Below are 9386 nucleotides of genomic sequence, written 5' to 3'. Positions count from 1 at the left end.
GAACTTCCATTTGACCCAGTGATCCCAATTCTAGGAATATATCCCAAGAAACAAGAAACACCAATCAGAAAGCATATATGCACCCCTATGTTCATATCAGCACAATTTACAATAGCTAAGATTTGGAAACAGCCTGAGTGCCCATCAGCAGATGAGTGGATTAGAAAACTGTGGCACATCTGCACAATGGAATACTATGCTGCTGTAAAAAAGAAAGAATTCTTACCATTTGCAACAGCATAGATGGAACTGGAGAGCATTAAGCTAAGCGAAATAAGCCAGTCAGAGAAAGACAAATATCACATGATCTCATTCATTTGTGGAATATAATGAACAACATAAACTGGGGAAACTAAATAGAACCAGAGTCATAGAAGCATCGAAGAGACTGTCCAACCTATAAAGGAAGGCAGGGGTTGAGGGGGTAAGAGATCAACCAAAGGCCTTTATTTGTGCATATGAAAAAAACCAATGTACACAGACGGTGGGGGAGGGCACATGCTTGGGGGTGGGGGCTGCCGGGGAGAGGTCAATGGGAGAAAAAGGAGACTTATATCATACTTTAAGCAATAAATCATTTAAATTAAAAAAAGAACAACTTAGATTTATCTCAAAAATCCAAGAATGATTTAGCACTATCAATAAAATTATAGAAAAAAAGAAGTAAATGTATATATTTATCTTAATTGATGCAGAAAAATACCATTATAGAAAAAAATAAACAGGATAAAAATGCCTAGAAAAATAACAAGAAATGAAATTATTTAACCTGATAAATCTTACAAAAGCCTATTACAAATGCTATTGCTAATAGTGAAATATTAGAAGCATCTCTTTTGAAGTCTTAAATATGACAAGGATTCAACTGCTTTAATTCAACACTGAGTTGTAATGTCTAACTAGTGGCATCAGACTGGAAATAGAATGGGAGACTAAAAATTAAGAGATAAGAGATAAAACTCATTAGTCACAGATGATGATTGAGAAAACTCAAAATTATCTACCTAAAATTTGTAGGAATTGATGAAATACAGCCAGGTGGTTGGTTATAAGACTAATACACAAAAAGCATTTGTGTTTAGATATCAACAAAAATTAGAGAAAAGCTTTTTAAGAATAGCATTTACAGCAGCAAGAAATACTATAAGGTTCCTATAATATATCTAACAAATTTGTTTAAAGATCCACACAAAGAAAATTATACAAATATTAAAAGACATTCCAGATGATAAATTAATTAAACATTATGTGTGAATGAAGAGGCATTAAAAAAAAAAAGTCAATTTTTTCCCAATTGACCTAAAGGTTCAACGCAATCTCAAAGAAAACCACCATAGGATTTGTGGTAAATTTTAATAAGTTGATTTAAAAATGCTTAAAGACGAGCAAAGAGCCTAGTATATCTAAAACACAAAGCAAAAGAATGAGGGAAGACACAATATATTATAAGTTAAGGAAAAACCAAACTTCTCAATGGAATAGACTGGAGATCCCAGAAAGAGATATTTTTATAAAGAGAGAAACAACAACTGAGAGGTGGCATTTCAGATCACTGGAGAAAGGAGGTTCTCTTCCATTCATGGTGATGGCACACAAATCAATTCATAACTTAAATGTGAAAGCAAAACTTCAGGGTTTTTTAAGGAAAATATTCTATGTCCTATAATTCAAAGATGATTTTAAGGCATTATGATGTGAACCATTGAAAATTTAAATCCCATATTACTTTCTATTGGGTTATATAAATGTATACACTAAACCTTTATTTAACCAATATGTTTGCTTTTTACATTGCACAGCAGATGGCTCATAGACAGCAATGAGCTGATTTAAAAACATTTTCAATAATAAATAATCTTACAGAGTAAATAAACTCAACTAATAAAGGTAATCTATGAATATTCAATAATTATTTTCTAGAGAAAAATAAATTAATTTATTTGAGTGACATGTGCTTAATAATTATAGACAAAAGACTAACAGAAACTAGAACCATTTTTCTTTTTCTTTTTTTTAATCTAAGCATGAAATATGTTTTTTCTTTTCAGAACAATTTTTTTTAATATATTTTTTTATTGATTTTTCACAGACAGGAAGGGAGAGAGATAGAGAGAGTTAGAAACATCGAAGAGAGAGAAACATCGATCAGCTGCGTCCTGCACACCCCTCACTGGGGATGTGCCCACAACCAAGGTACAAGCCCTTGACCGGGATTGAACCCGGGACCCTTCAGTCCACAGGCCGACGCTCTATCCACTGAGCCAAACCGGTTAGGGCTCAGACCAATGTCTTCATCCTAAAAATTCTAACTCCTGAATAAAATACCCCTCAATCCACAAAATCAGTGTTCTAAATAAGCCAACATTTTAAGCAAGGATATAATAGGAGAAAAGTCATTCTATCTTCTTCTTCCATTGTATTCAAAGGATTATTCTATATTATCAAATGTTATTACTACAGGATTTGGATCTCCTCCTTTTATACAAGTCCTAGAATTTTGAATGTGCACATCAGGTTAGATGGGTAAATGCAACTGAATTCTTTTAGTTTGTTAAAACTTTTCTGGGTTATTCAAACCTCACCGACTGCAATCATTAATGCTGATAACTTGACACCTACTCCCTAGAAATAAACCTCAGTAGTATATGTATACATAAGCTGCTGGTGCTGCCCTTAGTGCCATATGGACTATTCCCTACAAGTATTCATAGGGAAAATGTTGGAAATAGATTATCTCTCATTGTAAATTTATGAATCATTGATATTAGGTATCCAAACAGTTTACCCTCCCTTTAAAAGATAAATTGAATTTTGTTTTCTTTGTTTCATACATTGTGGCAGTACATTCAGAGTAAAAGCTGTTACTGTGTCTTTTTACTGAGTGATTTGTGTGTAAGCAAATATCTCTAAATATAATCTAGTACTAGTATTAGCTTACCTAAAAGGCATCCTCTCTTTTTAAGTTCTAATATTTTCCAAAGAAACAGAGATACAGAAACTAGAGCTGTAGTACTCAAAAAGATAGACTTGCATGCCAGACTTAATCAAACATTATGAATTCTATGTACTTTTCTGTATCAGTAGCTTAAAAACAAAAACCCAAAAAACTCCATAAGTAAGATGACAGTGGAAAGTATGCTGCTTCTGTGATTGCTTGGCATAAATTCATTAGATTCTGGTCTGCATTATTTCAGCATCATTTACAGCTACAAGAAAAACCAACAACACCTCCAACAGCGAAGAAATGAACAGTGAATTCTGCAATTCATCTCATGTTTATTTTGATAAGAGACCTACATGCATTTCAAAGAAATTTTGACAAACAGCAGCAACAATGAGTTCATTTCCCTGAATTTTTTTAAAATCCAAATAGCCTCAGAGATTACCCTTTCACAAAAAGACATTTCTGTGACCATTTTATTACATTTTAGCTAGGAAGAAATGTTTTTCGTTTCTCATACATGGAGAAGGACAGCTGACACAAAAACAGCTGGGAATTAATTTTTATGAATCATCGTTTATTATACTTCCAAGAGCTAATGTTAGTGTTCATATTTTGTAGACATTTTAAATATTGTTTATTAATTAACATTTAGTGTATTTATGTAAAATTTATTAAATAACCTCTTATGAGATGAATATTTATTTTATTCAAATGACTTGGTAAGAAATATGAATAGTTCACATTTTTTCATTAGAAGCTAATATTTCAACAAAATTGTCCTTCAATTCTCTAAAAATTATTTAGGAAAAAAGCATTGTTTTTAAAGATTTTTATTGTTTTTAGAGAGAAAGAAAAGGAGAGAGAGGGATAAACATCGATATGAGAGAGATACAGCGAGAAGCTGCCTCCTGTATGCCCTCTACCAGGGATCAAGTCCACAACCCAGGCGTGTGCCCTGCTCAGAAATTGAATCCACAACCTTTCTGTGCATGGGACTATGCTCTAGCCAATTGAGCTACACTGTCCAGGACTAGAAAATTTTTTCAAAGACAGCACACTTAATATTCAATTTGGAAGAGTACTTAAAAGAGAAAAAAGAAAAAAAAGAGATAGATACACAAGAGAAGATATTTTGATAATAAATACAAAACTTCTCAACCTGAACGTCGTCATCCAATTTGATAAAAGTTGCCCTCAAGAAGAAAAACAGTTAACAACAAAATACTATTTTCAATAAGTGAAAACTCTATGATATAAAGTTAGAAATTTATAAACTACTGAACATGTCAGTGCCCTCAATACATCAATCACTGAAGGAAAATGTTTCACGTTAGTTCTGACAAGAAAAGAGTGAATACATTTTATTTTGCAATTGTAATATATCCCACAGTCTAAGAAGTTCTGACGCTACCATTTGAAATAATTATGTTACATTTATATTTCCAAGATTATGAAAGGAATCATAACAGTTTTATTTTAAATATAGTAAACCCTGAAGTGATTAAGTGTTTGCTTAAAGGTTGTTTTCTATGTTGTCATGGATCATATAAAAACGTGATAAGAATGGTTGACAATTTTTCAAAAGGGGAGATCCAGCAACTTGGAAAATATGGAGTTATGGTTCAATTTTCAATTTCATTTATAAGCACTTTTCTTCCAGAGATTTATCTCTGTAAAATGTATCAGAATACAGAATACAATTAACTATTTAATTGTATCCTGTACTTAGTAGTTTAGGTGGATTCAAGTGGACTTATTTTTCATCTAACAAAAATATTTATGTAGTTCCTACTATGTACTAAGTATTAAATGGGAAAAGTGTAGATATGAAGGTGAATAAGGTATATAAGACATTGTGGTATTACTGTAGTGCTGTTCACAGCTTAGAGTAAGAAAGAGACAAATGACCTATTACTAACACAAAATGTAAAAACTGTTCTTCATATCATGTCATGGGAGCGTAGAATAAAAGAGGAGTCATGGGAAGCTTCACAGGAGAAGGGTCTTTGGCTGGAATGTAATAGATAAATGGAATTTCAACAAGTAGAAACAAAAGGAAATATCTCTATCAAAGAGAATAGCAAGTATAAAGGCTTAGTAATGTTCCCTTGTATGACAGATGTAGAGAATAGTGAAAACTAATGAGGTTATAAATAATTTGGAAGTGCTGAGGAAACAAATTAGGAAGAAGTTTTGGGCCATATTATGAATAGTTTTTTGAGTTAGGCTTTTTATTCTTTATAGACAGGGATTCAGGAAAGGTTAAGAACAGAGAAGGATGGTACATGAAAAACATTTTTATTTCTTAAAAGTGTAAATTTTTTGATAATTGACTGAAAGAAAGAATTTGGAGAGAGAGAACTATTCTATTTTAATCATAGTCCAGGTGAGAGATAGTAAGGATGTTTGGCAGTGAAAAAGAAGACATAAGGATTTTAGAGACACTTAAGAAATAAAACCAAGTACAATTTGTTACATTTGCATGTGGTAAATTGGTACCATTTGAATGTGGTAGGTTACTGACAGCGAAGAGTTGAGGGTGACTTCAATGTGCGCACTTGATCTGTTGAGTAGATGATATTATGCTTTTAGGTATCAGTGTGTCTTTCTCATGAAATCACCTTGAGTAGGTAATAAATCATGTCCATGGTTTGTGGATAGCTCCACATGATGCTCAATTGAAGTAAATCCGGGGCCTTTAATTGGGACCTAATGACAATAGAAGTGAGTCAGGGAGGTCTTCAAATATCAGAGATTGAAATGAAAGTGCCAATCCATATCTGGAATCTTACATGATGGAGAATGTTGTATATTATCATTCACTGTTACTTATCTAAACTTACTGGCAAACACCACAGAAACAGATACTGTATACGCAGCAATATAGTTAATGGCATGAGCTAAATTAATTTTTCTAAAAGAAATTATTATTTATTTCTATTATAATTCCCGAGCTAGTAGAAGACATTTTAAAATATATAATCAGAAGGTATTTATGATTATTTATAAACTATATATGACATAAAGAATCAGGCAATGTAGCCACCTCTACAGTTTAAAGAAGCTGACATTTTTTTTCCTATGATATAATTGTGAGAGTCCTACTGCCTTGAAAGAAGGCTCTGATGTATGATGCTCCAAATACAAGTCTGAATCAATAAAAAAATGGCAAAGACCTGGTATAAACTATAAAACAAAAATGTGTCGGTGCGGATCTGCATCCCATTCCTATTGTTTATGATACCACCTACCCTCTCTAGTTCCAAAATCAGCTCATCTTTTAAATACCAGAATAGGTACTTGATGGAATAGCCCTCTTTGTCCCTGTGGGTTACAGGTGCCTCCACCCAGACGAACCCAGCCTCCGTATGAGACTTTTGGTCAAGCTGCCAGGTTATGGATTCTACCCATTTTATATTCCACCCCATTCTTTAGGCTCAGTAGTGCCGTAATTCAGCAGTAGCACCAGTAGTGATGTGAAACACTGGACAATTATAAGAGAAATAGAAGCCTATCTTAATCCATGAAGGCTGCTATAACAAATATACCATAAGCTGGTGGCATAAACAGCACAGATTTATTTCTCATGGTTCTGGAGACTGGTAAGTCCAAGATGAAGATGTCAGTAAACCTACTGTCTGATGTCAGTAAACCTACTGTCTGGTTCCTAATTCATAGATGGTCTTCTCTTCTCTGTAACTTCACATGGCAGAAGGGCCAGGGAGTTGTTTGACTGTGATCCCTTTTCTATGGGCACCTATCCCATTCACAAATAGGCTGCCCTCATGACCTCATCACCTTCCAAAGGCCTACCTCCTAATAAGCACCTTTAAAAGAAACATCAACAATGAGAGAGAATCATTGATCATGTGCCCTGCCCAGGAATTAAACTGTGACTTCTTAGTTCATAGGCTAACACTCAACCACTGAGCCCCACAAGTTGGGCCTATTCACCTTTTGAAGGTTTTAAGGAAGAATCTATTCCTTGCTTCTTTCAGCTTCTTATGGATCCAGTTATCCTTGGCTTGTAGCCATATCACTCTATAGTCACATTGCCTTGTCTTCTTAGGTCTCAAAACTCCTTCTGCCTCTCAGTTATAAGAATAACCTTTAAGACTTAACCAGATCATCAAATATTAGCTTTACTTAATCTTTGAAATATTCTAGGGATTAGAATGTGGACATTTCTTCTTAAGAACCACCATTAAACCTATTTCAAAAGTTGATCATTTGAATGCCCAAAGTAAAATCATTAATTAATATCAGCAAAACGCTAGTCAGAGCCTACAGACACACATGAACTTAGGGAGAGCTGCTGGACCTCCCTCCTGGGACCTCCTAAAACTTCTCCACAGTCTGCCTCTGGAACCACCACTCCCCCCAACCCCTGCACTGTAACTGCAGCATGCTGGTGCCAGAAGTGGTACAGTATCTTAAAATATTCAATTTAACTGTTTTGTTTGTTTGTTTTTTCAGGATAATTTCATTTTTCACATACCTTTTCTGTCTGGCTTGGAGTTTTACTAGTATAAGTTAAAGATGATTTATAGATTGTTGTTTTTCCTCAAAAAAGTATTTCATTTCTGTAATAACAATAATTATATATAATTAAATATAATAATTATTATTACCAAGATACTCATCTATTGATTTATTATAGCTATTCAATTTTTCATTAATTATGCTATTAGAAAAAGCATTTAAGTTCTGGGTTTCAATGTCCTCAACTATGAAAATCATTGAACTATATGTTTTGGTATGTCATAGGAAATACATGATAAACTAGTTTGTAGGGGATAAAGCATAACAGTTGAAAATTATCCACAATGAATGGAAAATATAGTCTTATACTTAAATATATATACACACACACACATATATATCACATATATACATATATATATCACATATATATATCAAGTGTAATATTTTAAAATAATCATACAAGAAAACAAAGAAAATGTCTTAAAAGTTCACTAAGAAAAAATATAATCTTCCAGCAAACTAAAACAGACTGCTGGGGTGCTGCTCATTAGCAGTAATAGAGGAAGGAAACAAGAAATCTTCAAACTGCTGAGTTAAAATATTCAACCTAAAATTCAATGCTTTGCTAAGCCACAATTCAGAAATAAATAAAGGGAAAACATTTTTAGATTTAAAAAATTACTATTCACACATACTTATTAAATAAATGATTAGAAGACATAATTCAGGAAGGTTAGAAATTTATGTTAATAAAGGAAGGAGAAGGATGCAAGAAGCAGTGGTAAGCAAAGAAATTAATAAGCATAAATAAGCCTAATCAAGCATTAATTTTCCAAAAACCTAACAGTAATTACTAATCTAGGAATAAAAAATTAAGTGCAAATAAAATATGAAAGGGTGATAGCTAATGTATTCACATGTGCTAGAAATTATTGAAAGTATATATATATTACTTTTATAACAAATATATGGGATAGTTACTAACGATATCTTCACTCACAGATGGAGATACGAGGCCAAAATAGACTAAGCAATGTGTTTGAGAAATCACAGCTGACAATAGTATTCCCAGGATTTGAATCTAGAGAGTCTATACAAGTGGTTCTCAACCTTCCTAATGCCGGGACTCTTTAATATAGTTCCTTATGTTGTGGTGACCCCCAATTGCATTGCTACAAATTGAACATAATTAAAGCATAGTGATTAATCACAAAAGCAATATGTAATTATATATGTGTTTTCCAATGGTCTTAGGCGACCCCTGTGAAAGGGTCGTTAAACCCCCAGGTTGAGAACCTCTAGTCTATACTCTTCATCAGTATCCTGTACTGCAACTATGAATTAGTAATATAGAAGAAATATCTGAGAAAATTACGACAAGAAGAAAAAATGTAGATAATAATAATATGTAACATGGAGAAGAATGCTTGGAGTTAAAGTTTTTTAATTTTCTTAAATCACTTTGGGAGTGGTTGGAGATCCTGACTAAAGTTAGACTTTACTAAGAAAAATAGACAAAATAAGCCAGATATTTTATGTGTTACTGGGAGAGTAGTGTGGTATTATTTAGTAAATTTGAAGATTATATATATCCTAGCACCTAACACTTCTGCTCCTAAGTATGTATGAAAATCCCTTACTCATAAACACCAGAAGATACATACATGCATATTCATGAAAATAGTACATATCCTATCTAACAATGGAGAAACATGGTAATTAGCCATAACTTTGCTACCCTTCCCATTGGCTAATCAGGGTGATATGCGAATTAACTGCCAACCAAGATGGCGGCCAGAAGCCAGGCAGCTGAAGCGAACAGGAGGCTTGCTTGCTCCAGTGATGGAGGAAGCCAAGGTTCCCTGCCTGCCGCTGCCGGCCTCTGAGCTGCACTCTAAGAAACAATGTTGCAATTATAGAAGCTAAACAAGCTCCAGATACTTGCTTTCAGCCAGCT

At 33.5% G+C, this 9386-nt stretch overlaps 1 long non-coding RNA gene across 1 annotated transcript in view; it reads right to left on the bottom strand.

The window, feature by feature from the left end:
- Positions 1-671: 671 nt before the first annotated feature.
- Positions 672-9386, bottom strand: part of LOC107182300 — a 17954-nt gene continuing 9239 nt past the window's right edge. The window contains exons 2-3 of the long non-coding RNA XR_001513021.1: positions 3996-4001; positions 672-681 (exon numbers count right to left, since the gene is read on the bottom strand). This is a non-coding gene — a long non-coding RNA (uncharacterized LOC107182300). The remainder of the gene's footprint in view (positions 682-3995; positions 4002-9386) is intronic.

This window comes from Myotis davidii, unplaced genomic scaffold (genome assembly GCF_000327345.1).
Source record: "Myotis davidii unplaced genomic scaffold, ASM32734v1 scaffold191, whole genome shotgun sequence".
Lineage (NCBI taxonomy): Eukaryota > Metazoa > Chordata > Mammalia > Chiroptera > Vespertilionidae > Myotis > Myotis davidii.
Note: the sequence above shows the minus strand (reverse complement) of the source record. Positions and strands in the feature narration are given on the sequence as shown.